The sequence below is a fragment of the Genypterus blacodes genome, unplaced genomic scaffold (genome assembly GCF_046128005.1).
Source record: "Genypterus blacodes isolate CSIRO-AG114 ecotype Tasmania unplaced genomic scaffold, CSIRO-AGI_Gbla_v1 ptg000013l_1, whole genome shotgun sequence".
Taxonomy (NCBI): domain Eukaryota; kingdom Metazoa; phylum Chordata; class Actinopteri; order Ophidiiformes; family Ophidiidae; genus Genypterus; species Genypterus blacodes.
In genome coordinates this window covers 1,412,374-1,437,075 of record NW_027466827.1, presented here as the reverse complement: position 1 = coordinate 1,437,075, position 24,702 = coordinate 1,412,374, and the positions used below count along the sequence as shown (strand labels likewise).

At 47.4% G+C, this 24,702-nt stretch overlaps 47 non-coding genes across 47 annotated transcripts; 33 read left to right on the top strand and 14 right to left on the bottom strand.

The window, feature by feature from the left end:
* Window positions 1–205: 205 nt before the first annotated feature.
* trnae-cuc (transfer RNA glutamic acid (anticodon CUC)) lies at window positions 206–277 on the top strand. The gene has a single exon. It is a non-coding gene; the product is annotated as a tRNA-Glu (tRNA).
* A 542-nt stretch (window positions 278–819) lies between these two features.
* On the bottom strand, window positions 820–892 carry trnav-aac (transfer RNA valine (anticodon AAC)). Its single transcript has one exon. It is a non-coding gene; the product is annotated as a tRNA-Val (tRNA).
* A 94-nt stretch (window positions 893–986) lies between these two features.
* On the top strand, window positions 987–1,059 carry trnav-cac (transfer RNA valine (anticodon CAC)). Its single transcript has one exon. It is a non-coding gene; the product is annotated as a tRNA-Val (tRNA).
* An 87-nt stretch (window positions 1,060–1,146) lies between these two features.
* On the top strand, window positions 1,147–1,218 carry trnah-gug (transfer RNA histidin (anticodon GUG)). Its single transcript has one exon. It is a non-coding gene; the product is annotated as a tRNA-His (tRNA).
* An 816-nt stretch (window positions 1,219–2,034) lies between these two features.
* On the top strand, window positions 2,035–2,106 carry trnae-cuc (transfer RNA glutamic acid (anticodon CUC)). The gene has a single exon. It is a non-coding gene; the product is annotated as a tRNA-Glu (tRNA).
* A 542-nt stretch (window positions 2,107–2,648) lies between these two features.
* trnav-aac (transfer RNA valine (anticodon AAC)) lies at window positions 2,649–2,721 on the bottom strand. Its single transcript has one exon. It is a non-coding gene; the product is annotated as a tRNA-Val (tRNA).
* A 94-nt stretch (window positions 2,722–2,815) lies between these two features.
* trnav-cac (transfer RNA valine (anticodon CAC)) lies at window positions 2,816–2,888 on the top strand. Its single transcript has one exon. It is a non-coding gene; the product is annotated as a tRNA-Val (tRNA).
* Window positions 2,889–2,975: 87 nt separating this feature from the next.
* Window positions 2,976–3,047, top strand: trnah-gug (transfer RNA histidin (anticodon GUG)). Its single transcript has one exon. It is a non-coding gene; the product is annotated as a tRNA-His (tRNA).
* Window positions 3,048–4,477: 1,430 nt separating this feature from the next.
* On the bottom strand, window positions 4,478–4,550 carry trnav-aac (transfer RNA valine (anticodon AAC)). Its single transcript has one exon. It is a non-coding gene; the product is annotated as a tRNA-Val (tRNA).
* A 94-nt stretch (window positions 4,551–4,644) lies between these two features.
* trnav-cac (transfer RNA valine (anticodon CAC)) lies at window positions 4,645–4,717 on the top strand. The gene has a single exon. It is a non-coding gene; the product is annotated as a tRNA-Val (tRNA).
* An 87-nt stretch (window positions 4,718–4,804) lies between these two features.
* On the top strand, window positions 4,805–4,876 carry trnah-gug (transfer RNA histidin (anticodon GUG)). Its single transcript has one exon. It is a non-coding gene; the product is annotated as a tRNA-His (tRNA).
* An 816-nt stretch (window positions 4,877–5,692) lies between these two features.
* Window positions 5,693–5,764, top strand: trnae-cuc (transfer RNA glutamic acid (anticodon CUC)). The gene has a single exon. It is a non-coding gene; the product is annotated as a tRNA-Glu (tRNA).
* A 542-nt stretch (window positions 5,765–6,306) lies between these two features.
* trnav-aac (transfer RNA valine (anticodon AAC)) lies at window positions 6,307–6,379 on the bottom strand. The gene has a single exon. It is a non-coding gene; the product is annotated as a tRNA-Val (tRNA).
* Window positions 6,380–6,473: 94 nt separating this feature from the next.
* trnav-cac (transfer RNA valine (anticodon CAC)) lies at window positions 6,474–6,546 on the top strand. The gene has a single exon. It is a non-coding gene; the product is annotated as a tRNA-Val (tRNA).
* Window positions 6,547–6,633: 87 nt separating this feature from the next.
* On the top strand, window positions 6,634–6,705 carry trnah-gug (transfer RNA histidin (anticodon GUG)). Its single transcript has one exon. It is a non-coding gene; the product is annotated as a tRNA-His (tRNA).
* Window positions 6,706–7,521: 816 nt separating this feature from the next.
* trnae-cuc (transfer RNA glutamic acid (anticodon CUC)) lies at window positions 7,522–7,593 on the top strand. The gene has a single exon. It is a non-coding gene; the product is annotated as a tRNA-Glu (tRNA).
* A 542-nt stretch (window positions 7,594–8,135) lies between these two features.
* trnav-aac (transfer RNA valine (anticodon AAC)) lies at window positions 8,136–8,208 on the bottom strand. Its single transcript has one exon. It is a non-coding gene; the product is annotated as a tRNA-Val (tRNA).
* A 94-nt stretch (window positions 8,209–8,302) lies between these two features.
* trnav-cac (transfer RNA valine (anticodon CAC)) lies at window positions 8,303–8,375 on the top strand. The gene has a single exon. It is a non-coding gene; the product is annotated as a tRNA-Val (tRNA).
* Window positions 8,376–8,462: 87 nt separating this feature from the next.
* Window positions 8,463–8,534, top strand: trnah-gug (transfer RNA histidin (anticodon GUG)). The gene has a single exon. It is a non-coding gene; the product is annotated as a tRNA-His (tRNA).
* Window positions 8,535–9,350: 816 nt separating this feature from the next.
* trnae-cuc (transfer RNA glutamic acid (anticodon CUC)) lies at window positions 9,351–9,422 on the top strand. Its single transcript has one exon. It is a non-coding gene; the product is annotated as a tRNA-Glu (tRNA).
* Window positions 9,423–9,964: 542 nt separating this feature from the next.
* trnav-aac (transfer RNA valine (anticodon AAC)) lies at window positions 9,965–10,037 on the bottom strand. The gene has a single exon. It is a non-coding gene; the product is annotated as a tRNA-Val (tRNA).
* A 94-nt stretch (window positions 10,038–10,131) lies between these two features.
* Window positions 10,132–10,204, top strand: trnav-cac (transfer RNA valine (anticodon CAC)). Its single transcript has one exon. It is a non-coding gene; the product is annotated as a tRNA-Val (tRNA).
* An 87-nt stretch (window positions 10,205–10,291) lies between these two features.
* On the top strand, window positions 10,292–10,363 carry trnah-gug (transfer RNA histidin (anticodon GUG)). The gene has a single exon. It is a non-coding gene; the product is annotated as a tRNA-His (tRNA).
* A 1,430-nt stretch (window positions 10,364–11,793) lies between these two features.
* On the bottom strand, window positions 11,794–11,866 carry trnav-aac (transfer RNA valine (anticodon AAC)). Its single transcript has one exon. It is a non-coding gene; the product is annotated as a tRNA-Val (tRNA).
* Window positions 11,867–11,960: 94 nt separating this feature from the next.
* Window positions 11,961–12,033, top strand: trnav-cac (transfer RNA valine (anticodon CAC)). Its single transcript has one exon. It is a non-coding gene; the product is annotated as a tRNA-Val (tRNA).
* An 87-nt stretch (window positions 12,034–12,120) lies between these two features.
* On the top strand, window positions 12,121–12,192 carry trnah-gug (transfer RNA histidin (anticodon GUG)). The gene has a single exon. It is a non-coding gene; the product is annotated as a tRNA-His (tRNA).
* Window positions 12,193–13,622: 1,430 nt separating this feature from the next.
* On the bottom strand, window positions 13,623–13,695 carry trnav-aac (transfer RNA valine (anticodon AAC)). The gene has a single exon. It is a non-coding gene; the product is annotated as a tRNA-Val (tRNA).
* A 94-nt stretch (window positions 13,696–13,789) lies between these two features.
* Window positions 13,790–13,862, top strand: trnav-cac (transfer RNA valine (anticodon CAC)). The gene has a single exon. It is a non-coding gene; the product is annotated as a tRNA-Val (tRNA).
* Window positions 13,863–15,451: 1,589 nt separating this feature from the next.
* Window positions 15,452–15,524, bottom strand: trnav-aac (transfer RNA valine (anticodon AAC)). The gene has a single exon. It is a non-coding gene; the product is annotated as a tRNA-Val (tRNA).
* Window positions 15,525–15,618: 94 nt separating this feature from the next.
* trnav-cac (transfer RNA valine (anticodon CAC)) lies at window positions 15,619–15,691 on the top strand. The gene has a single exon. It is a non-coding gene; the product is annotated as a tRNA-Val (tRNA).
* Window positions 15,692–16,666: 975 nt separating this feature from the next.
* On the top strand, window positions 16,667–16,738 carry trnae-cuc (transfer RNA glutamic acid (anticodon CUC)). The gene has a single exon. It is a non-coding gene; the product is annotated as a tRNA-Glu (tRNA).
* A 542-nt stretch (window positions 16,739–17,280) lies between these two features.
* On the bottom strand, window positions 17,281–17,353 carry trnav-aac (transfer RNA valine (anticodon AAC)). Its single transcript has one exon. It is a non-coding gene; the product is annotated as a tRNA-Val (tRNA).
* Window positions 17,354–17,447: 94 nt separating this feature from the next.
* trnav-cac (transfer RNA valine (anticodon CAC)) lies at window positions 17,448–17,520 on the top strand. Its single transcript has one exon. It is a non-coding gene; the product is annotated as a tRNA-Val (tRNA).
* Window positions 17,521–18,495: 975 nt separating this feature from the next.
* On the top strand, window positions 18,496–18,567 carry trnae-cuc (transfer RNA glutamic acid (anticodon CUC)). The gene has a single exon. It is a non-coding gene; the product is annotated as a tRNA-Glu (tRNA).
* Window positions 18,568–19,109: 542 nt separating this feature from the next.
* On the bottom strand, window positions 19,110–19,182 carry trnav-aac (transfer RNA valine (anticodon AAC)). Its single transcript has one exon. It is a non-coding gene; the product is annotated as a tRNA-Val (tRNA).
* Window positions 19,183–19,276: 94 nt separating this feature from the next.
* trnav-cac (transfer RNA valine (anticodon CAC)) lies at window positions 19,277–19,349 on the top strand. Its single transcript has one exon. It is a non-coding gene; the product is annotated as a tRNA-Val (tRNA).
* An 87-nt stretch (window positions 19,350–19,436) lies between these two features.
* On the top strand, window positions 19,437–19,508 carry trnah-gug (transfer RNA histidin (anticodon GUG)). The gene has a single exon. It is a non-coding gene; the product is annotated as a tRNA-His (tRNA).
* An 816-nt stretch (window positions 19,509–20,324) lies between these two features.
* Window positions 20,325–20,396, top strand: trnae-cuc (transfer RNA glutamic acid (anticodon CUC)). The gene has a single exon. It is a non-coding gene; the product is annotated as a tRNA-Glu (tRNA).
* A 542-nt stretch (window positions 20,397–20,938) lies between these two features.
* trnav-aac (transfer RNA valine (anticodon AAC)) lies at window positions 20,939–21,011 on the bottom strand. Its single transcript has one exon. It is a non-coding gene; the product is annotated as a tRNA-Val (tRNA).
* Window positions 21,012–21,105: 94 nt separating this feature from the next.
* Window positions 21,106–21,178, top strand: trnav-cac (transfer RNA valine (anticodon CAC)). Its single transcript has one exon. It is a non-coding gene; the product is annotated as a tRNA-Val (tRNA).
* An 87-nt stretch (window positions 21,179–21,265) lies between these two features.
* trnah-gug (transfer RNA histidin (anticodon GUG)) lies at window positions 21,266–21,337 on the top strand. The gene has a single exon. It is a non-coding gene; the product is annotated as a tRNA-His (tRNA).
* Window positions 21,338–22,153: 816 nt separating this feature from the next.
* Window positions 22,154–22,225, top strand: trnae-cuc (transfer RNA glutamic acid (anticodon CUC)). The gene has a single exon. It is a non-coding gene; the product is annotated as a tRNA-Glu (tRNA).
* A 542-nt stretch (window positions 22,226–22,767) lies between these two features.
* Window positions 22,768–22,840, bottom strand: trnav-aac (transfer RNA valine (anticodon AAC)). The gene has a single exon. It is a non-coding gene; the product is annotated as a tRNA-Val (tRNA).
* A 94-nt stretch (window positions 22,841–22,934) lies between these two features.
* Window positions 22,935–23,007, top strand: trnav-cac (transfer RNA valine (anticodon CAC)). The gene has a single exon. It is a non-coding gene; the product is annotated as a tRNA-Val (tRNA).
* Window positions 23,008–23,094: 87 nt separating this feature from the next.
* Window positions 23,095–23,166, top strand: trnah-gug (transfer RNA histidin (anticodon GUG)). The gene has a single exon. It is a non-coding gene; the product is annotated as a tRNA-His (tRNA).
* An 816-nt stretch (window positions 23,167–23,982) lies between these two features.
* On the top strand, window positions 23,983–24,054 carry trnae-cuc (transfer RNA glutamic acid (anticodon CUC)). Its single transcript has one exon. It is a non-coding gene; the product is annotated as a tRNA-Glu (tRNA).
* Window positions 24,055–24,596: 542 nt separating this feature from the next.
* Window positions 24,597–24,669, bottom strand: trnav-aac (transfer RNA valine (anticodon AAC)). The gene has a single exon. It is a non-coding gene; the product is annotated as a tRNA-Val (tRNA).
* Between the last annotated feature and the right edge of the window lie 33 nt (window positions 24,670–24,702).

The following is a 24,702-nucleotide window of genomic DNA, read 5'->3' as shown; positions in this document are numbered from 1 at the left end:
GCAACGGAAAACAGGACTTCAAAGAAAGACAGGGGGATACATGAACAACGACTGAAGAGAAATGCATAGAAATTGCACTGCTTCTAATCCATCAGAGACATGTTTGATCAAACCTGTGAATGAAACCGTGATTGTCTGCATAACTGGTCATAAAGAAATGTGTGGTCACTTGTCAAAAATTGCTAAAAACAACCCCCCTGTCAAGTCCCTGATGGTCTAGTGGTTAGGATTCGGCGCTCTCACCGCCGCGGCCCGGGTCCGATTCCCGGTCAGGGAATCCTGTAGTCCTGCACCGCTATAGAATTATTCAATTTAGTCACCTTTGGGGCAATAATACTTGCTACCGGTGCTCAGGCCTTCACCAATCAAGAGGAAGCTCAAGTAAATGCTTCAGAACGAGTCATCATAATCTAAGGGGAGTGTAAGGGTGATATTTGCTCTGGCTTTTTCAAATCATCTGTCTTCCTTGTCCAGTGTGTATATGTTGTTGTCCACAAAGGAGTGTCGCTTTTCCTTCAACTGTAGGTGAACTGCTGACTCTTGTCCTGAAGAGCTGGCATTCTTGTGTTGAGCGACGTAATTGTAAGATGCTTGTTGGGTTTGCCCCAATGTACAGGTCTGTGCATTCTCACTGCTCTGGACGGCATACACCAGTTTGCTCTTCTTGTGTTTGGGAGTGGTACGCCCAGAATGTCTTCATGGTAATCACTACCTTATGGAATAAAACTGAGAAGTACTGGTGCAACGACGCGGAGACAACAAGGTAACAGCAGGCATAGGTTCATGGACTCCAATCTGCACCGATGGACCGGACAAAACAGTTTCTGCCCAGTCTCGAACTGGGGACCTTTCGCGTGTTAGGCGAACGTGATAACCGCTACACTACAGAAACATGTACAACAGCTGTCAAGTACTTCTGTCTGCTACTATAGACAGTCTATCCATTTGTATCGATTGCCCGTTGGCACGGTGAAGACCAAGTGCCAGTTTCCGTAGTGTAGTGGTTATCACGTTCGCCTCACACGCGAAAGGTCCCCTGTTCGAGACTGGGCGGAAACAGTTATGCTTTTTTGTACGAGCTTGATTTACATCGGCAAAAGTGTATCTCATTCAAACTGAGATGGCCACTGACCACGTGATGACCCCGCCGTGATCGTATAGTGGTTAGTACTCTGTGTTGTGGCCGCAGCAACCCCGGTTCAAATCCGGGTTACGGCAGCTTTTATCCACCTCATCATCATTTCTCTCATTGTGAAGACAAAATCATGATGAATGTTTGAATTGATGACCTTTGATCATTGCTTTCACTTCCCGTGTAACCAGTCTCCTTCTATCTTTAGACATGACACAAACAATCCTCAGGCCATTATGTATGCCAAAAACAAAACTTCCAATGTAGTGCAATAACCACTACTGTCTGTGAAGGTTCCCAGTTGTCCAAGTCATGGTATCAAAGACTGTGAATTATAGTGCGGGCGGGAGCTCCGGCTTGTTCTTTCGAACCGTGCCGACCATGGTGATCTCCGTCTTCAGGAGCTCCTGCGCTAGTCTGTAAGAGGTGAAGAAATTGTCAAACCTGATGTTGCGACCCCTCAGTCCCTCTGTCACATCGAGCACGACCCTCATCCCCTGGTTCTTCTCTGGGCCTCCGCTGATCGGCTTCCCGGTGTAGGCTTGCATCTTCCAAGCGCAACTCGATTTGGCGTCACAGGCCACTGCTGCAGTGAGGCTGCCACAAACCATTATTACAATTCTGCGTCCAGCCCATGATGATTTTGCACACGTCCCCAAGAAGTACACTGGGACCTTTGGTCGTGTCTACGAAACAGGCAACGGAAAACAGGACTTCAAAGAAAGACAGGGGGATACATGAACAACGACTGAAGAGAAATGCATAGAAATTGCACTGCTTCTAATCCATCAGAGACATGTTTGATCAAACATGTGAATGAAACCGTGATTGTCTGCATAACTGGTCATAAAGAAATGTGTGGTCACTTGTCAAAAATTGCTAAAAACAACCCCCCTGTCAAGTCCCTGATGGTCTAGTGGTAAGGATTCGGCGCCCTCACCGCCGCGGCCCGGGTCCGATTCCCGGTCAGGGAATCCTTTAGTCCTGCACCGCTATAGAATTATTCAATTTAGTCACCTTTTGGGCAATAATACTTGCTACCGGTGCTCAGGCCTTCACCAATCAAGAGGAAGCTCAAGTAAATGCTTCAGAACGAGTCATCATAATCTAAGGGGAGTGTAAGGGTGATATTTGCTCTGGCTTTTTCAAATCATCTGTCTTCCTTGTCCAGTGTGTATATGTTGTTGTCCACAAAGGAGTGTCGCTTTTCCTTCAACTGTAGGTGAACTGCTGACTCTTGTCCTGAAGAGCTGGCATTCTTGTGTTGAGCGACGTAATTGTAAGATGCTTGTTGGGTTTGCCCCGATGTACAGGTCTGTGCATTCTCACTGCTCTGGACGGCATACACCAGTTTGCTCTTCTTGTGTTTGGGAGTGGTACGCCCAGAATGTCTTCATGGTAATCACTACCTTATGGAATAAAACTGAGAAGTACTGGTGCAACGACGCGGAGACAACAAGGTAACAGCAGGCATAGGTTCATGGACTCCAATCTGCACCGATGGACCGGACAAAACAGTTTCTGCCCAGTCTCGAACTGGGGACCTTTCGCGTGTTAGGCGAACGTGATAACCGCTACACTACAGAAACATGTACAACAGCTGTCAAGTACTTCTGTCTGCTACTATAGACAGTCTATCCATTTGTATCGATTGCCCGTTGGCACGGTGAAGACCAAGTGCCAGTTTCCGTAGTGTAGTGGTTATCACGTTCGCCTCACACGCGAAAGGTCCCCTGTTCGAGACTGGGCGGAAACAGTTATGCTTTTTTGTACGAGCTTGATTTACATCGGCAAAAGTGTATCTCATTCAAACTGAGATGGCCACTGACCACGTGATGACCCCGCCGTGATCGTATAGTGGTTAGTACTCTGTGTTGTGGCCGCAGCAACCCCGGTTCAAATCCGGGTTACGGCAGCTTTTATCCACCTCATCATCATTTCTCTCATTGTGAAGACAAAATCATGATGAATGTTTGAATTGATGACCTTTGATCATTGCTTTCACTTTCTGTGTAACCAGTCTCCTTCTATCTTTAGACATCACACAAACAATCCTCAGGCCATTATGTATGCCAAAAACAAAACTTCCAATGTAGTGCAATAACCACTACTGTCTGTGAAGGTTCCCAGTTGTCCAAGTCATGGTATCAAAGACTGTGAATTATAGTGCGGGCGGGAGCTCCGGCTTGTTCTTTCGAACCGTGCCGACCATGGTGATCTCCGTCTTCAGGAGCTCCTGCGCTAGTCTGTAAGAGGTGAAGAAATTGTCAAACCTGATGTTGCGACCCCTCAGTCCCTCTGTCACATCGAGCACGACCCTCATCCCCTGGTTCTTCTCTGGGCCTCCGCTGATCGGCTTCCCGGTGTAGGCTTGCATCTTCCAAGCGCAACTCGATTTGGCGTCACAGGCCACTGCTGCAGTGAGGCTGCCACAAACCATTATTACAATTCTGCGTCCAGCCCATGATGATTTTGCACACGTCCCCAAGAAGTACACTGGGACCTTTGGTCGTGTCTACGAAACAGGCAACGGAAAACAGGACTTCAAAGAAAGACAGGGGGATACATGAACAACGACTGAAGAGAAATGCATAGAAATTGCACTGCTTCTAATCCATCAGAGACATGTTTGATCAAACCTGTGAATGAAACCGTGATTGTCTGCATAACTGGTCATAAAGAAATGTGTGGTCACTTGTCAAAAATTGCTAAAAACAACTCCCCTGTCAAGTCCCTGATGGTCTAGTGGTAAGGATTCGGCGCTCTCACCGCCGCGGCCCTGGTCCGATTCCCGGTCAGGGAATCCTTTAGTCCTGCACCGCTATAGAATTATTCAATTTAGTCACCTTTTGGGCAATAATACTTGCTACCGGTGCTCAGGCCTTCACCAATCAAGAGGAAGCTCAAGTAAATGCTTCAGAACGAGTCATCATAATCTAAGGGGAGTGTAAGGGTGATATTTGCTCTGGCTTTTTCAAATCATCTGTCTTCCTTGTCCAGTGTGTATATGTTGTTGTCCACAAAGGAGTGTCGCTTTTCCTTCAACTGTAGGTGAACTGCTGACTCTTGTCCTGAAGAGCTGGCATTCTTGTGTTGAGCGAGGTAATTGTAAGATGCTTGTTGGGTTTGCCCCAATGTACAGGTCTGTGCATTCTCACTGCTCTGGACGGCATACACCAGTTTGCTCTTCTTGTGTTTGGGAGTGGTACGCCCAGAATGTCTTCATGGTAATCACTACCTTATGGAATAAAACTGAGAAGTACTGGTGCAACGTCGCGGAGACAACAAGGTAACAGCAGGCATAGGTTCATGGACTCCAATCTGCACCGATGGACCGGACAAAACAGTTTCTGCCCAGTCTCGAACTGGGGACCTTTCGCGTGTTAGGCGAACGTGATAACCGCTACACTACAGAAACATGTACAACAGCTGTCAAGTACTTCTGTCTGCTACTATAGACAGTCTATCCATTTGTATCGATTGCCCGTTGGCACGGTGAAGACCAAGTGCCAGTTTCCGTAGTGTAGTGGTTATCACGTTCGCCTCACACGCGAAAGGTCCCCTGTTCGAGACTGGGCGGAAACAGTTATGCTTTTTTGTACGAGCTTGATTTACATCGGCAAAAGTGTATCTCATTCAAACTGAGATGGCCACTGACCACGTGATGACCCCGCCGTGATCGTATAGTGGTTAGTACTCTGTGTTGTGGCCGCAGCAACCCCGGTTCAAATCCGGGTTACGGCAGCTTTTATCCACCTCATCATCATTTCTCTCATTGTGAAGACAAAATCATGATGAATGTTTGAATTGATGACCTTTGATCATTGCTTTCACTTCCCGTGTAACCAGTCTCCTTCTATCTTTAGACATGACACAAACAATCCTCAGGCCATTATGTATGCCAAAAACAAAACTTCCAATGTAGTGCAATAACCACTACTGTCTGTGAAGGTTCCCAGTTGTCCAAGTCATGGTATCCAAGAATGTGAATTATAGTGCGGGCGGGAGCTCCGGCTTGTTCTTTCGAACCGTGCCGACCATGGTGATCTCCGTCTTCAGGAGCTCCTGCGCTAGTCTGTAAGAGGTGAAGAAATTGTCAAACCTGATGTTGCGACCCCTCAGTCCCTCTGTCACATCGAGCACGACCCTCATCCCCTGGTTGTTCTCCGGGCCTCCGCTGATCGGCTTCCCGGTGTAGGCTTGCATCTTCCAAGCGCAACTCGATTTGGCGTCACAGGCCACTGCTGCAGTGAGGCTGCCACAAACCATTATTACAATTCTGCGTCCAGCCCATGATGATTTTGCACACGTCCCCAAGAAGTACACTGGGACCTTTGGTCGTGTCTACGAAACAGGCAACGGAAAACAGGACTTCAAAGAAAGACAGGGGGATACATGAACAACGACTGAAGAGAAATGCATAGAAATTGCACTGCTTCTAATCCATCAGAGACATGTTTGATCAAACCTGTGAATGAAACCGTGATTGTCTGCATAACTGGTCATAAAGAAATGTGTGGTCACTTGTCAAAAATTGCTAAAAACAACCCCCCTGTCAAGTCCCTGATGGTCTAGTGGTTAGGATTCGGCGCTCTCACCGCCGCGGCCCGGGTCCGATTCCCGGTCAGGGAATCCTGTAGTCCTGCACCGCTATAGAATTATTCAATTTAGTCACCTTTTGGGCAATAATACTTGCTACCGGTGCTCAGGCCTTCACCAATCAAGAGATCATATCTAAGGGAGTGTAAGGGTGATATTTGCTCTGGCTTTTTCAAATCATCTGTCTTCCTTGTCCAGTGTGTATATGTTGTTGTCCACAAAGGAGTGTCGCTTTTCCTTCAACTGTAGCGTGAACTGCTGACTCTTGTCCTGAAGAGCTGGCATTCTTGTGTTGAGCGACGTAATTGTAAGATGCTTGTTGGGTTTGCCCCGTAATTGTAAGATGCTTGTTGGGTTTGCCCCAATGTACAGGTCTGTGCATTCTCACTGCTCTGGACGGCATACACCAGTTTGCTCTTCTTGTGTTTGGGAGTGGTACGCCCAGAATGACTTCATGGTAATCACTACCTTATGGAATAAAACTGAGAAGTACTGGTGCAACGACGCGGAGACAACAAGGTAACAGCAGGCATAGGTTCATGGACTCCAATCTGCACCGATGGACCGGACAAAACAGTTTCTGCCCAGTCTCGAACTGGGGACCTTTCGCGTGTTAGGCGAACGTGATAACCGCTACACTACAGAAACATGTACAACAGCTGTCAAGTACTTCTGTCTGCTACTATAGACAGTCTATCCATTTGTATCGATTGCCCGTTGGCACGGTGAAGACCAAGTGCCAGTTTCCGTAGTGTAGTGGTTATCACGTTCGCCTCACACGCGAAAGGTCCCCTGTTCGAGACTGGGCGGAAACAGTTATGCTTTTTTGTACGAGCTTGATTTACATCGGCAAAAGTGTATCTCATTCAAACTGAGATGGCCACTGACCACGTGATGACCCCGCCGTGATCGTATAGTGGTTAGTACTCTGTGTTGTGGCCGCAGCAACCCCGGTTCAAATCCGGGTTACGGCAGCTTTTATCCACCTCATCATCATTTCTCTCATTGTGAAGACAAAATCATGATGAATGTTTGAATTGATGACCTTTGATCATTGCTTTCACTTCCCGTGTAACCAGTCTCCTTCTATCTTTAGACATGACACAAACAATCCTCAGGCCATTATGTATGCCAAAAACAAAACTTCCAATGTAGTGCAATAACCACTACTGTCTGTGAAGGTTCCCAGTTGTCCAAGTCATGGTATCAAAGACTGTGAATTATAGTGCGGGCGGGAGCTCCGGCTTGTTCTTTCGAACCGTGCCGACCATGGTGATCTCCGTCTTCAGGAGCTCCTGCGCTAGTCTGTAAGAGGTGAAGAAATTGTCAAACCTGATGTTGCGACCCCTCAGTCCCTCTGTCACATCGAGCACGACCCTCATCCCCTGGTTCTTCTCTGGGCCTCCGCTGATCGGCTTCCCGGTGTAGGCTTGCATCTTCCAAGCGCAACTCGATTTGGCGTCACAGGCCACTGCTGCAGTGAGGCTGCCACAAACCATTATTACAATTCTGCGTCCAGCCCATGATGATTTTGCACACGTCCCCAAGAAGTACACTGGGACCTTTGGTCGTGTCTACGAAACAGGCAACGGAAAACAGGACTTCAAAGAAAGACAGGGGGATACATGAACAACGACTGAAGAGAAATGCATAGAAATTGCACTGCTTCTAATCCATCAGAGACATGTTTGATCAAACCTGTGAATGAAACCGTGATTGTCTGCATAACTGGTCATAAAGAAATGTGTGGTCACTTGTCAAAAATTGCTAAAAACAACCCCCCTGTCAAGTCCCTGATGGTCTAGTGGTAAGGATTCGGCGCCCTCACCGCCGCGGCCCGGGTCCGATTCCCGGTCAGGGAATCCTTTAGTCCTGCACCGCTATAGAATTATTCAATTTAGTCACCTTTTGGGCAATAATACTTGCTACCGGTGCTCAGGCCTTCACCAATCAAGAGGAAGCTCAAGTAAATGCTTCAGAACGAGTCATCATAATCTAAGGGGAGTGTAAGGGTGATATTTGCTCTGGCTTTTTCAAATCATCTGTCTTCCTTGTCCAGTGTGTATATGTTGTTGTCCACAAAGGAGTGTCGCTTTTCCTTCAACTGTAGGTGAACTGCTGACTCTTGTCCTGAAGAGCTGGCATTCTTGTGTTGAGCGACGTAATTGTAAGATGCTTGTTGGGTTTGCCCCGATGTACAGGTCTGTGCATTCTCACTGCTCTGGACGGCATACACCAGTTTGCTCTTCTTGTGTTTGGGAGTGGTACGCCCAGAATGTCTTCATGGTAATCACTACCTTATGGAATAAAACTGAGAAGTACTGGTGCAACGACGCGGAGACAACAAGGTAACAGCAGGCATAGGTTCATGGACTCCAATCTGCACCGATGGACCGGACAAAACAGTTTCTGCCCAGTCTCGAACTGGGGACCTTTCGCGTGTTAGGCGAACGTGATAACCGCTACACTACAGAAACATGTACAACAGCTGTCAAGTACTTCTGTCTGCTACTATAGACAGTCTATCCATTTGTATCGATTGCCCGTTGGCACGGTTAAGAACAAGTGCCAGTTTCCGTAGTGTAGTGGTTATCACGTTCGCCTCACACGCGAAAGGTCCCCTGTTCGAGACTGGGCGGAAACAGTTATGCTTTTTTGTACGAGCTTGATTTACATCGGCAAAAGTGTATCTCATTCAAACTGAGATGGCCACTGACCACGTGATGACCCCGCCGTGATCGTATAGTGGTTAGTACTCTGTGTTGTGGCCGCAGCAACCCCGGTTCAAATCCGGGTTACGGCAGCTTTTATCCACCTCATCATCATTTCTCTCATTGTGAAGACAAAATCATGATGAATGTTTGAATTGATGACCTTTGATCATTGCTTTCACTTTCTGTGTAACCAGTCTCCTTCTATCTTTAGACATCACACAAACAATCCTCAGGCCATTATGTATGCCAAAAACAAAACTTCCAATGTAGTGCAATAACCACTACTGTCTGTGAAGGTTCCCAGTTGTCCAAGTCATGGTATCAAAGACTGTGAATTATAGTGCGGGCGGGAGCTCCGGCTTGTTCTTTCGAACCGTGCCGACCATGGTGATCTCCGTCTTCAGGAGCTCCTGCGCTAGTCTGTAAGAGGTGAAGAAATTGTCAAACCTGATGTTGCGACCCCTCAGTCCCTCTGTCACATCGAGCACGACCCTCATCCCCTGGTTCTTCTCTGGGCCTCCGCTGATCGGCTTCCCGGTGTAGGCTTGCATCTTCCAAGCGCAACTCGATTTGGCGTCACAGGCCACTGCTGCAGTGAGGCTGCCACAAACCATTATTACAATTCTGCGTCCAGCCCATGATGATTTTGCACACGTCCCCAAGAAGTACACTGGGACCTTTGGTCGTGTCTACGAAACAGGCAACGGAAAACAGGACTTCAAAGAAAGACAGGGGGATACATGAACAACGACTGAAGAGAAATGCATAGAAATTGCACTGCTTCTAATCCATCAGAGACATGTTTGATCAAACCTGTGAATGAAACCGTGATTGTCTGCATAACTGGTCATAAAGAAATGTGTGGTCACTTGTCAAAAATTGCTAAAAACAACCCCCCTGTCAAGTCCCTGATGGTCTAGTGGTTAGGATTCGGCGCTCTCACCGCCGCGGCCCGGGTCCGATTCCCGGTCAGGGAATCCTTTAGTCCTGCACCGCTATAGAATTATTCAATTTAGTCACCTTTTGGGCAATAATACTTGCTACCGGTGCTCAGGCCTTCACCAATCAAGAGGAAGCTCAAGTAAATGCTTCAGAACGAGTCATCATAATCTAAGGGGAGTGTAAGGGTGATATTTGCTCTGGCTTTTTCAAATCATCTGTCTTCCTTGTCCAGTGTGTATATGTTGTTGTCCACAAAGGAGTGTCGCTTTTCCTTCAACTGTAGGTGAACTGCTGACTCTTGTCCTGAAGAGCTGGCATTCTTGTGTTGAGCGAGGTAATTGTAAGATGCTTGTTGGGTTTGCCCCAATGTACAGGTCTGTGCATTCTCACTGCTCTGGACGGCATACACCAGTTTGCTCTTCTTGTGTTTGGGAGTGGTACGCCCAGAATGTCTTCATGGTAATCACTACCTTATGGAATAAAACTGAGAAGTACTGGTGCAACGTCGCGGAGACAACAAGGTTACAGCAGGCATAGGTTCATGGACTCCAATCTGCACCGATGGACCGGACAAAACAGTTTCTGCCCAGTCTCGAACTGGGGACCTTTCGCGTGTTAGGCGAACGTGATAACCGCTACACTACAGAAACATGTACAACAGCTGTCAAGTACTTCTGTCTGCTACTATAGACAGTCTATCCATTTGTATCGATTGCCCGTTGGCACGGTGAAGACCAAGTGCCAGTTTCCGTAGTGTAGTGGTTATCACGTTCGCCTCACACGCGAAAGGTCCCCTGTTCGAGACTGGGCGGAAACAGTTATGCTTTTTTGTACGAGCTTGATTTACATCGGCAAAAGTGTATCTCATTCAAACTGAGATGGCCACTGACCACGTGATGACCCCGCCGTGATCGTATAGTGGTTAGTACTCTGTGTTGTGGCCGCAGCAACCCCGGTTCAAATCCGGGTTACGGCAGCTTTTATCCACCTCATCATCATTTCTCTCATTGTGAAGACAAAATCATGATGAATGTTTGAATTGATGACCTTTGATCATTGCTTTCACTTTCTGTGTAACCAGTCTCCTTCTATCTTTAGACATGACACAAACAATCCTCAGGCCATTATGTATGCCAAAAACAAAACTTCCAATGTAGTGCAATAACCACTACTGTCTGTGAAGGTTCCCAGTTGTCCAAGTCATGGTATCCAAGAATGTGAATTATAGTGCGGGCGGGAGCTCCGGCTTGTTCTTTCGAACCGTGCCGACCATGGTGATCTCCGTCTTCAGGAGCTCCTGCGCTAGTCTGTAAGAGGTGAAGAAATTGTCAAACCTGATGTTGCGACCCCTCAGTCCCTCTGTCACATCGAGCACGACACTCATCCCCTGGTTCTTCTCCGGGCCTCCGCTGATCGGCTTCCCGGTGTAGGCTTGCATCTTCCAAGCGCAACTCGATTTGGCGTCACAGGCCACTGCTGCAGTGAGGCTGCCACAAACCATTATTACAATTCTGCGTCCAGCCCATGATGATTTTGCACACGTCCCCAAGAAGTACACTGGGACCTTTGGTCGTGTCTACGAAACAGGCAACGGAAAACAGGACTTCAAAGAAAGACAGGGGGATACATGAACAACGACTGAAGAGAAATGCATAGAAATTGCACTGCTTCTAATCCATCAGAGACATGTTTGATTAAACCTGTGAATGAAACCGTGATTTTCTGCATAACTGGTCATAAAGAAATGTGTGGTCACTTGTCAAAAATTGCTAAAAACAACCCCCCTGTCAAGTCCCTGATGGTCTAGTGGTTAGGATTCGGCGCTCTCACCGCCGCGGCCCGGGGCCGATTCCCGGTCAGGGAATCCTTTAGTCCTGCACCGCTATAGAATTATTCAATTTAGTCACCTTTTGGGCAATAATACTTGCTACCGGTGCTCAGGCCTTCACCAATCAAGAGGAAGCTCAAGTAAATGCTTCAGAACGAGTCATCATAATCTAAGGGGAGTGTAAGGGTGATATTTGCTCTGGCTTTTTCAAATCATCTGTCTTCCTTGTCCAGTGTGTATATGTTGTTGTCCACAAAGGAGTGTCGCTTTTCCTTCAACTGTAGGTGAACTGCTGACTCTTGTCCTGAAGAGCTGGCATTCTTGTGTTGAGCGACGTAATTGTAAGATGCTTGTTGGGTTTGCCCCAATGTACAGGTCTGTGCATTCTCACTGCTCTGGACGGCATACACCAGTTTGCTCTTCTTGTGTTTGGGAGTGGTACGCCCAGAATGTCTTCATGGTAATCACTACCTTATGGAATAAAACTGAGAAGTACTGGTGCAACGACGCGGAGACAACAAGGTTACAGCAGGCATAGGTTCATGGACTCCAATCTGCACCGATGGACCGGACAAAACAGTTTCTGCCCAGTCTCGAACTGGGGACCTTTCGCGTGTTAGGCGAACGTGATAACCGCTACACTACAGAAACATGTACAACAGCTGTCAAGTACTTCTGTCTGCTACTATAGACAGTCTATCCATTTGTATCGATTGCCCGTTGGCACGGTAAAGACCAAGTGCCAGTTTCCGTAGTGTAGTGGTTATCACGTTCGCCTCACACGCGAAAGGTCCCCTGTTCGAGACTGGGCGGAAACAGTTATGCTTTTTTGTACGAGCTTGATTTACATCGGCAAAAGTGTATCTCATTCAAACTGAGATGGCCACTGACCACGTGATGACCCCGCCGTGATCGTATAGTGGTTAGTACTCTGTGTTGTGGCCGCAGCAACCCCGGTTCAAATCCGGGTTACGGCAGCTTTTATCCACCTCATCATCATTTCTCTCATTGTGAAGACAAAATCATGATGAATGTTTGAATTGATGACCTTTGATCATTGCTTTCACTTTCTGTGTAACCAGTCTCCTTCTATCTTTAGACATGACACAAACAATCCTCAGGCCATTATGTATGCCAAAAACAAAACTTCCAATGTAGTGCAATAACCACTACTGTCTGTGAAGGTTCCCAGTTGTCCAAGTCATGGTATCCAAGAATGTGAATTATAGTGCGGGCGGGAGCTCCGGCTTGTTCTTTCGAACCGTGCCGACCATGGTGATCTCCGTCTTCAGGAGCTCCTGCGCTAGTCTGTAAGAGGTGAAGAAATTGTCAAACCTGATGTTGCGACCCCTCAGTCCCTCTGTCACATCAAGCACGACCCTCATCCCCTGGTTCTTCTCCGGGCCTCCGCTGATCGGCTTCCCGGTGTAGGCTTGCATCTTCCAAGCGCAACTCGATTTGGCGTCACAGGCCACTGCTGCAGTGAGGCTGCCACAAACCATTATTACAATTCTGCGTCCAGCCCATGATGATTTTGCACACGTCCCCAAGAAGTACACTGGGACCTTTGGTCGTGTCTACGAAACAGGCAACGGAAAACAGGACTTCAAAGAAAGACAGGGGGATACATGAACAACGACTGAAGAGAAATGCATAGAAATTGCACTGCTTCTAATCCATCAGAGACATGTTTGATCAAACCTGTGAATGAAACCGTGATTGTCTGCATAACTGGTCATAAAGAAATGTGTGGTCACTTGTCAAAAATTGCTAAAAACAACCCCCCTGTCAAGTCCCTGATGGTCTAGTGGTTAGGATTCGGCGCTCTCACCGCCGCGGCCCGTGTCCGATTCCCGGTCAGGGAATCCTTTAGTCCTGCACCGCTATAGAATTATTCAATTTAGTCACCTTTTGGGCAATAATACTTGCTACCGGTGCTCAGGCCTTCACCAATCAAGAGGAAGCTCAAGTAAATGCTTCAGAACGAGTCATCATAATCTAAGGGGAGTGTAAGGGTGATATTTGCTCTGGCTTTTTCAAATCATCTGTCTTCCTTGTCCAGTGTGTATATGTTGTTGTCCACAAAGGAGTGTCGCTTTTCCTTCAACTGTAGGTGAACTGCTGACTCTTGTCCTGAAGAGCTGGCATTCTTGTGTTGAGCGACGTAATTGTAAGATGCTTGTTGGGTTTGCCCCGATGTACAGGTCTGTGCATTCTCACTGCTCTGGACGGCATACACCAGTTTGCTCTTCTTGTGTTTGGGAGTGGTACGCCCAGAATGTCTTCATGGTAATCACTACCTTATGGAATAAAACTGAGAAGTACTGGTGCAACGACGCGGAGACAACAAGGTAACAGCAGGCATAGGTTCATGGACTCCAATCTGCACCGATGGACCGGACAAAACAGTTTCTGCCCAGTCTCGAACTGGGGACCTTTCGCGTGTTAGGCGAACGTGATAACCGCTACACTACAGAAACATGTACAACAGCTGTCAAGTACTTCTGTCTGCTACTATAGACAGTCTATCCATTTGTATCGATTGCCCGTTGGCACGGTGAATACCAAGTGCCAGTTTCCGTAGTGTAGTGGTTATCACGTTCGCCTCACACGCGAAAGGTCCCCTGTTCGAGACTGGGCGGAAACAGTTATGCTTTTTTGTACGAGCTTGATTTACATCGGCAAAAGTGTATCTCATTCAAACTGAGATGGCCACTGACCACGTGATGACCCCGCTGTGATCGTATAGTGGTTAGTACTCTGTGTTGTGGCCGCAGCAACCCCGGTTCAAATCCAGGTTACGGCAGCTTTTATCCACCTCATCATCATTTCTCTCATTGTGAAGACAAAATCATGATGAATGTTTGAATTGATGACCTTTGATCAATGCTTTCACTTTCTGTGTAACCAGTCTCCTTCTATCTTTAGACATCACACAAACAATCCTCAGGCCATTATGTACGCCAAAAACAAAACTTCCAATGTAGTGCAATAACCACTACTGTCTGTGAAGGTTCCCAGTTGTCCAAGTCATGGTATCCAAGAATGTGAATTATAGTGCGGGCGGGAGCTCCGGCTTGTTCTTTCGAACCGTGCCGACCATGGTGATCTCCGTCTTCAGGAGCTCCTGCGCTAGTCTGTAAGAGGTGAAGAAATTGTCAAACCTGATGTTGCGACCCCTCAGTCCCTCTGTCACATCGAGCACGACCCTCATCCCCTGGTTCTTCTCCGGGCCTCCGCTGATCGGCTTCCCGGTGTAGGCTTGCATCTTCCAAGCGCAACTCGATTTGGCGTCACAGGCCACTGCTGCAGTGAGGCTGCCACAAACCATTATTACAATTCTGCGTCCAGCCCATGATGATTTTGCACACGTCCCCAAGAAGTACACTGGGACCTTTGGTCGTGTCTACGAAACAGGCAACGGAAAACAGGACTTCAAAGAAAGACAGGGGGATACATGAACAACGACTGAAGAGAAATGCATAGAAATTGCACTGCTTCTAATCCATCAGAGACATGTTTGATCAAACCTGTGAATGAAACCGTGATTGTCTGCATAACTGGTCATAAAGAAATGTGTGGTCACTTGTCAAAAATTGCTAAAAACAACCCCCCTGTCAAGTCCCTGATGGTCTAGTGGTTAGGATTCGGCGCTCTCACCGCCGCGGCCCGTGTCCGATTCCCGGTCAGGGAATCCTTTAGTCCTGCACCGCTATAGAATTATTCAATTTAGTCACCTTTTGGGCAATAATACTTGCTACCGGTGCTCAGGCCTTCACCAATCAAGAGGAAGCTCAAGTAAATGCTTCAGAACGAGTCATCATAATCTAAGGGGAGTGTAAGGGTGATATTTGCTCTGGCTTTTTCAAATCATCTGTCTTCCTTGTCCAGTGTGTATATGTTGTTGTCCACAAAGGAGTGTCGCTTTTCCTTCAACTGTAGGTGAACTGCTGACTCTTGTCCTGAAGAGCTGGCATTCTTGTGTTGAGCGACGTAATTGTAAGATGCTTGTTGGGTTTGCCCCGATGTACAGGTCTGTGCATTCTCACTGCTCTGGACGGCATACACCAGTTTGCTCTTCTTGTGTTTGGGAGTGGTACGCCCAGAATGTCTTCATGGTAATCACTACCTTATGGAATAAAACTGAGAAGTACTGGTGCAACGACGCGGAGACAACAAGGTAACAGCAGGCATAGGTTCATGGACTCCAATCTGCACCGATGGACCGGACAAAACAGTTTCTGCCCAGTCTCGAACTGGGGACCTTTCGCGTGTTAGGCGAACGTGATAACCGCTACACTACAGAAACATGTACAACAGCTGTCAAGTACTTCTGTCTGCTACTATAGACAGTCTATCCATTTGTATCGATTGCCCGTTGGCACGGTGAATACCAAGTGCCAGTTTCCGTAGTGTAGTGGTTATCACGTTCGCCTCACACGCGAAAGGTCCCCTGTTCGAGACTGGGCGGAAACAGTTATGCTTTTTTGTACGAGCTTGATTTACATCGGCAAAAGTGTATCTCATTCAAACTGAGATGGCCACTGACCACGTGATGACCCAGCCGTGATCGTATAGTGGTTAGTACTCTGTGTTGTGGCCGCAGCAACCCCGGTTCAAATCTGGGTTACGGCAGCTTTTATCCACCTCATCATCATTTCTCTCATTGTGAAGACAAAATCATGATGAATGTTTGAATTGATGACCTTTGATCATTGCTTTCACTTTCTGTGTAACCAGTCTCCTTCTATCTTTAGACATGACACAAACAATCCTCAGGCCATTATGTATGCCAAAAACAAAACTTCCAATGTAGTGCAATAACCACTACTGTCTGTGAAGGTTCCCAGTTGTCCAAGTCATGGTATCCAAGAATGTGAATTATAGTGCGGGCGGGAGCTCCGGCTTGTTCTTTCGAACCGTGCCGACCATGGTGATCTCCGTCTTCAGGAGCTCCTGCGCTAGTCTGTAAGAGGTGAAGAAATTGTCAAACCTGATGTTGCGACCCCTCAGTCCCTCTGTCACATCGAGCACGACCCTCATCCCCTGGTTCTTCTCCGGGCCTCCGCTGATCGGCTTCCCGGTGTAGGCTTGCATCTTCCAAGCGCAACTCGATTTGGCGTCACAGGCCACTGCTGCAGTGAGGCTGCCACAAACCATTATTACAATTCTGCGTCCAGCCCATGATGATTTTGCACACGTCCCCAAGAAGTACACTGGGACCTTTGGTCGTGTCTACCAAACAGGCAACGGAAAACAGGACTTCAAAGAAAGACAGGGGGATACATGAACAACGACTGAAGAGAAATGCATAGAAATTGCACTGCTTCTAATCCATCAGAGACATGTTTGATCAAACCTGTGAATGAAACCGTGATTGTCTGCATAACTGGTCATAAAGAAATGTGTGGTCACTTGTCAAAAATTGCTAAAAACAACCCCCCTGTCAAGTCCCTGATGGTCTAGTGGTTAGGATTCGGCGCTCTCACCGCCGCGGCCCGGGTCCGATTCCCGGTCAGGGAATCCTTTAGTCCTGCACCGCTATAGAATTATTCAATTTAGTCACCTTTTGGGCAATAATACTTGCTACCGGTGCTCAGGCCTTCACCAATCAAGAGGAAGCTCAAGTAAATGCTTCAGAACGAGTCATCATAATCTAAGGGGAGTGTAAGGGTGATATTTGCTCTGGCTTTTTCAAATCATCTGTCTTCCTTGTCCAGTGTGTATATGTTGTTGTCCACAAAGGAGTGTCGCTTTTCCTTCAACTGTAGGTGAACTGCTGACTCTTGTCCTGAAGAGCTGGCATTCTTGTGTTGAGCGACGTAATTGTAAGATGCTTGTTGGGTTTGCCCCAATGTACAGGTCTGTGCATTCTCACTGCTCTGGACGGCATACACCAGTTTGCTCTTCTTGTGTTTGGGAGTGGTACGCCCAGAATGTCTTCATGGTAATCACTACCTTATGGAATAAAACTGAGAAGTACTGGTGCAACGACGCGGAGACAACAAGGTAACAGCAGGCATAGGTTCATGGACTCCAATCTGCACCGATGGACCGGACAAAACAGTTTCTGCCCAGTCTCGAACTGGGGACCTTTCGCGTGTTAGGCGAACGTGATAACCGCTACACTACAGAAACATGTACAACAGCTGTCAAGTACTTCTGTCTGCTACTATAGACAGTCTATCCATTTGTATCGATTGCCCGTTGGCACGGTGAATACCAAGTGCCAGTTTCCGTAGTGTAGTGGTTATCACGTTCGCCTCACACGCGAAAGGTCCCCTGTTCGAGACTGGGCGGAAACAGTTATGCTTTTTTGTACGAGCTTGATTTACATCGGCAAAAGTGTATCTCATTCAAACTGAGATGGCCACTGACCACGTGATGACCCCGCTGTGATCGTATAGTGGTTAGTACTCTGTGTTGTGGCCGCAGCAACCCCGGTTCAAATCCGGGTTACGGCAGCTTTTATCCACCTCATCATCATTTCTCTCATTGTGAAGACAAAATCATGATGAATGTTTGAATTGATGACCTTTGATCAATGCTTTCACTTTCTGTGTAACCAGTCTCCTTCTATCTTTAGACATCACACAAACAATCCTCAGGCCATTATGTACGCCAAAAACAAAACTTCCAATGTAGTGCAATAACCACTACTGTCTGTGAAGGTTCCCAGTTGTCCAAGTCATGGTATCCAAGAATGTGAATTATAGTGCGGGCGGGAGCTCCGGCTTGTTCTTTCGAACCGTGCCGACCATGGTGATCTCCGTCTTCAGGAGCTCCTGCGCTAGTCTGTAAGAGGTGAAGAAATTGTCAAACCTGATGTTGCGACCCCTCAGTCCCTCTGTCACATCGAGCACGACCGTCATCCCCTGGTTCTTCTCCGGGCCTCCGCTGATCGGCTTCCCGGTGTAGGCTTGCATCTTCCAAGCGCAACTCGATTTGGCGTCACAGGCCACTGCTGCAGTGAGGCTGCCACAAACCATTATTACAATTCTGCGTCCAGCCCATGATGATTTTGCACACGTCCCCAAGAAGTACACTGGGACCTTTGGTCGTGTCTACGAAACAGGCAACGGAAAACAGGACTTCAAAGAAAGACAGGGGGATACATGAACAACGACTGAAGAGAAATGCATAGAAATTGCACTGCTTCTAATCCATCAGAGACATGTTTGATCAAACCTGTGAATGAAACCGTGATTGTCTGCATAACTGGTCATAAAGAAATGTGTGGTCACTTGTCAAAAATTGCTAAAAACAACCCCCCTGTCAAGTCCCTGATGGTCTAGTGGTTAGGATTCGGCGCTCTCACCGCCGCGGCCCGGGTCCGATTCCCGGTCAGGGAATCCTTTAGTCCTGCACCGCTATAGAATTATTCAATTTAGTCACCTTTTGGGCAATAATACTTGCTACCGGTGCTCAGGCCTTCACCAATCAAGAGGAAGCTCAAGTAAATGCTTCAGAACGAGTCATCATAATCTAAGGGGAGTGTAAGGGTGATATTTGCTCTGGCTTTTTCAAATCATCTGTCTTCCTTGTCCAGTGTGTATATGTTGTTGTCCACAAAGGAGTGTCGCTTTTCCTTCAACTGTAGGTGAACTGCTGACTCTTGTCCTGAAGAGCTGGCATTCTTGTGTTGAGCGACGTAATTGTAAGATGCTTGTTGGGTTTGCCCCGATGTACAGGTCTGTGCATTCTCACTGCTCTGGACGGCATACACCAGTTTGCTCTTCTTGTGTTTGGGAGTGGTACGCCCAGAATGTCTTCATGGTAATCACTACCTTATGGAATAAAACTGAGAAGTACTGGTGCAACGACGCGGAGACAACAAGGTAACAGCAGGCATAGGTTCATGGACTCCAATCTGCACCGATGGACCGGACAAAACAGTTTCTGCCCAGTCTCGAACTGGGGACCTTTCGCGTGTTAGGCGAACGTGATAACCGCTACACTACAGAAACATGTACAACAGCTGTCAAGTACTTCTGTCTGCTACTATAGACAGTCTATCCATTTGTATCGATTGCCCGTTGGCACGGTGAATACCAAGTGCCAGTTTCCGTAGTGTAGTGGTTATCACGTTTGCCTCACACGCGAAAGGTCCCCTGTTCGAGACTGGGCGGAAACAGTTATGCTTTTTTGTACGAGCTTGATTTACATCGGCAAAAGTGTATCTCATTCAAACTGAGATGGCCACTGACCACGTGATGACCCCGCCGTGATTGTATAGTGGTTAGTACTCTGTGTTGTGGCCGCAGCAACCCCGGTTCAAATCCGGGTTACGGCAGCTTTTATCCACCTCATCATCATTTCTCTCATTGTGAAGACAAAATCATGATGAATGTTTGAATTGATGACCTTTGATCATTGCTTTCACTTTCTGTGTAACCAGTCTCCTTCTATCTTTAGACATGACACAAACAATCCTCAGGCCATTATGTATGCCAAAAACAAAACTTCCAATGTAGTGCAATAACCACTACTGTCTGTGAAGGTTCCCAGTTGTCCAAGTCATGGTATCCAAGAATGTGAATTATAGTGCGGGCGGGAGCTCCGGCTTGTTCTTTCGAACCGTGCCGACCATGGTGATCTCCGTCTTCAGGAGCTCCTGCGCTAGTCTGTAAGAGGTGAAGAAATTGTCAAACCTGATGTTGCGACCCCTCAGTCCCTCTGTCACATCGAGCACGACCCTCATCCCCTGGTTCTTCTCCGGGCCTCCGCTGATCGGCTTCCCGGTGTAGGCTTGCATCTTCCAAGCGCAACTCGATTTGGCGTCACAGGCCACTGCTGCAGTGAGGCTGCCACAAACCATTATTACAATTCTGCGTCCAGCCCATGATGATTTTGCACACGTCCCCAAGAAGTACACTGGGACCTTTGGTCGTGTCTACGAAACAGGCAACGGAAAACAGGACTTCAAAGAAAGACAGGGGGATACATGAACAACGACTGAAGAGAAATGCATAGAAATTGCACTGCTTCTAATCCATCAGAGACATGTTTGATCAAACCTGTGAATGAAACCGTGATTGTCTGCATAACTGGTCATAAAGAAATGTGTGGTCACTTGTCAAAAATTGCTAAAAACAGCCCCCCTGTCAAGTCCCTGATGGTCTAGTGGTTAGGATTCGGCGCTCTCACCGCCGTGGCCCGGGTCTGATTCCCGGTCAGGGAATCCTTTAGTCCTGCACCGCTATAGAATTATTCAATTTAGTCACCTTTTGGGCAATAATACTTGCTACCGGTGCTCAGGCCTTCACCAATCAAGAGGAAGCTCAAGTAAATGCTTCAGAACGAGTCATCATAATCTAAGGGGAGTGTAAGGGTGATATTTGCTCTGGCTTTTTCAAATCATCTGTCTTCCTTGTCCAGTGTGTATATGTTGTTGTCCACAAAGGAGTGTCGCTTTTCCTTCAACTGTAGGTGAACTGCTGACTCTTGTCCTGAAGAGCTGGCATTCTTGTGTTGAGCGACGTAATTGTAAGATGCTTGTTGGGTTTGCCCCGATGTACAGGTCTGTGCATTCTCACTGCTCTGGACGGCATACACCAGTTTGCTCTTCTTGTGTTTGGGAGTGGTACGCCCAGAATGTCTTCATGGTAATCACTACCTTATGGAATAAAACTGAGAAGTACTGGTGCAACGACGCGGAGACAACAAGGTAACAGCAGGCATAGGTTCATGGACTCCAATCTGCACCGATGGACCGGACAAAACAGTTTCTGCCCAGTCTCGAACTGGGGACCTTTCGCGTGTTAGGCGAACGTGATAACCGCTACACTACAGAAACATGTACAACAGCTGTCAAGTACTTCTGTCTGCTACTATAGACAGTCTATCCATTTGTATCGATTGCCCGTTGGCACGGTGAATACCAAGTGCCAGTTTCCGTAGTGTAGTGGTTATCACGTTTGCCTCACACGCGAAAGGTCCCCTGTTCGAGACTGGGCGGAAACAGTTATGCTTTTTTGTACGAGCTTGATTTACATCGGCAAAAGTGTATCTCATTCAAACTGAGATGGCCACTGACCACGTGATGACCCCGCCGTGATCGTATAGTGGTTAGTACTCTGTGTTGTGGCCGCAGCAACCCTGGTTCAAATCCGGGTTACGGCAGCTTTTATCCACCTCATCATCATTTCTCTCATTGTGAAGACAAAATCATGATGAATGTTTGAATTGATGACCTTTGATCATTGCTTTCACTTTCTGTGTAACCAGTCTCCTTCTATCTTTAGACATGACACAAACAATCCTCAGGCCATTATGTATGCCAAAAACAAAACTTCCAATGTAGTGCAATAACCACTACTGTCTGTGAAGGTTCCCAGTTGTCCAAGTCATGGTATCCAAGAATGTGAATTATAGTGCGGGCGGGAGCTCCGGCTTGTTCTTTCGAACCGTGCCGACCATGGTGATCTCCGTCTTCAGGAGCTCCTGCGCTAGTCTGTAAGAGGTGAAGAAATTGTCAAACCTGATGTTGCGACCCCTCAGTCCCTCTGTCACATCGAGCACGACCCTCATCCCCTGGTTCTTCTCCGGGCCTCCGCTGATCGGCTTCCCGGTGTAGGCTTGCATCTTCCAAGCGCAACTCGATTTGGCGTCACAGGCCACTGCTGCAGTGAGGCTGCCACAAACCATTATTACAATTCTGCGTCCAGCCCATGATGATTTTGCACACGTCCCCAAGAAGTACACTGGGACCTTTGGTCGTGTCTACGAAACAGGCAACGGAAAACAGGACTTCAAAGAAAGACAGGGGGATACATGAACAACGACTGAAGAGAAATGCATAGAAATTGCACTGCTTCTAATCCATCAGAGACATGTTTGATCAAACCTGTGAATGAAACCGTGATTGTCTGCATAACTGGTCATAAAGAAATGTGTGGTCACTTGTCAAAAATTGCTAAAAACAACCCCCCTGTCAAGTCCCTGATGGTCTAGTGGTTAGGATTCGGCGCTCTCACCGCCGTGGCCCGGGTCCGATTCCCGGTCAGGGAATCCTTTAGTCCTGCACCGCTATAGAATTATTCAATTTAGTCACCTTTTGGGCAATAATACTTGCTACCGGTGCTCAGGCCTTCACCAATCAAGAGGAAGCTCAAGTAAATGCTTCAGAACGAGTCATCATAATCTAAGGGGAGTGTAAGGGTGATATTTGCTCTGGCTTTTTCAAATCATCTGTCTTCCTTGTCCAGTGTGTATATGTTGTTGTCCACAAAGGAGTGTCGCTTTTCCTTCAACTGTAGGTGAACTGCTGACTCTTGTCCTGAAGAGCTGGCATTCTTGTGTTGAGCGACGTAATTGTAAGATGCTTGTTGGGTTTGCCCCGATGTACAGGTCTGTGCATTCTCACTGCTCTGGACGGCATACACCAGTTTGCTCTTCTTGTGTTTGGGAGTGGTACGCCCAGAATGTCTTCATGGTAATCACTACCTTACGGAATAAAACTGAGAAGTACTGGTGCAACGACGCGGAGACAACAAGGTAACAGCAGGCATAGGTTCATGGACTCCAATCTGCACCGATGGACCGGACAAAACAGTTTCTGCCCAGTCTCGAACTGGGGACCTTTCGCGTGTTAGGCGCACGTGATAACCGCTACACTACAGAAACATGTACAACAGCTGTCAAGTACTTCTGTCTGCTACTATAGACAGTCTATCCATTTGTATCGATTGCCCGTTGGCACGGTGAATATCAAGTGCCAGTTTCCGTAGTGTAGTGGTTATTACGTTCGCCTCACAAGCGAAAGGTCCCCTGTTCGAGACTGGGCGGAAACAGTTATGCTTTTTTGTACGAGCTTGATTTACATCGGCAAAAGTGTATCTCATTCAAACTGAGATGGCCACTGACCACGTGATGACCCCGCCGTGATCGTATAGTGGTTAGTACTCTGTGTTGTGGCCGCAGCAACCCCGGTTCAAATCCGGGTTACGGCAGCTTTTATCCACCTCATCATCATTTCTCTCATTGTGAAGACAAAATCATGATGAATGTTTGAATTGATGACCTTTGATCATTGCTTTCACTTTCTGTGTAACCAGTCTCCTTCTATCTTTAGACATGACACAAACAATCCTCAGGCCATTATGTATGCCAAAAACAAAACTTCCAATGTAGTGCAATAACCACTACTGTCTGTGAAGGTTCCCAGTTGTCCAAGTCATGGTATCCAAGAATGTGAATTATAGTGCGGGCGGGAGCTCCGGCTTGTTCTTTCGAACCGTGCCGACCATGGTGATCTCCGTCTTCAGGAGCTCCTGCGCTAGTCTGTAAGAGGTGAAGAAATTGACAAACCTGATGTTGCGACCCCTCAGTCCCTCTGTCACATCGAGCACGACCCTCATCCCCTGGTTCTTCTCCGGGCCTCCGCTGATTGGCTTCCCGGTGTAGGCTTGCATCTTCCAAGCGCAACTCGATTTGGCGTCACAGGCCACTGCTGCAGTGAGGCTGCCACAAACCATTATTACAATTCTGCGTCCAGCCCATGATGATTTTGCACACGTCCCCAAGAAGTACACTGGGACCTTTGGTCGTGTCTACGAAACAGGCAACGGAAAACAGGACTTCAAAGAAAGACAGGGGGATACATGAACAACGACTGAAGAGAAATGCATAGAAATTGCACTGCTTCTAATCCATCAGAGACATGTTTGATCAAACCTGTGAATGAAACCGTGATTGTCTGCATAACTGGTCATAAAGAAATGTGTGGTCACTTGTCAAAAATTGCTAAAAACAACCCCCCTGTCAAGTCCCTGATGGTCTAGTGGTTAGGATTCGGCGCTCTCACCGCCGCGGCCCGGGTTCGATTCCCGGTCAGGGAATCCTTTAGTCCTGCACCGCTATAGAATTATTCAATTTAGTCACCTTTTGGGCAATAATACTTGCTACCTGTGCTCAGGCCTTCACCAATCAAGAGGAAGCTCAAGTAAATGCTTCAGAACGAGTCATCATAATCTAAGGGGAGTGTAAGGGTGATATTTGCTCTGGCTTTTTCAAATCATCTGTCTTCCTTGTCCAGTGTGTATATGTTGTTGTCCACAAAGGAGTGTCGCTTTTCCTTCAACTGTAGGTGAACTGCTGACTCTTGTCCTGAAGAGCTGGCATTCTTGTGTTGAGCGACGTAATTGTAAGATGCTTGTTGGGTTTGCCCCGATGTACAGGTCTGTGCATTCTCACTGCTCTGGACGGCATACACCAGTTTGCTCTTCTTGTGTTTGGGAGTGGTACGCCCAGAATGTCTTCATGGTAATCACTACCTTATGGAATAAAACTGAGAAGTACTGGTGCAACGACGCGGAGACAACAAGGTAACAGCAGGCATAGGTTCATGGACTCCAATCTGCACCGATGGACCGGACAAAACAGTTTCTGCCCAGTCTCGAACTGGGGACCTTTCGCGTGTTAGGCGAACGGGATAACCGCTACACTACAGAAACATGTACAACAGCTGTCAAGTACTTCTGTCTGCT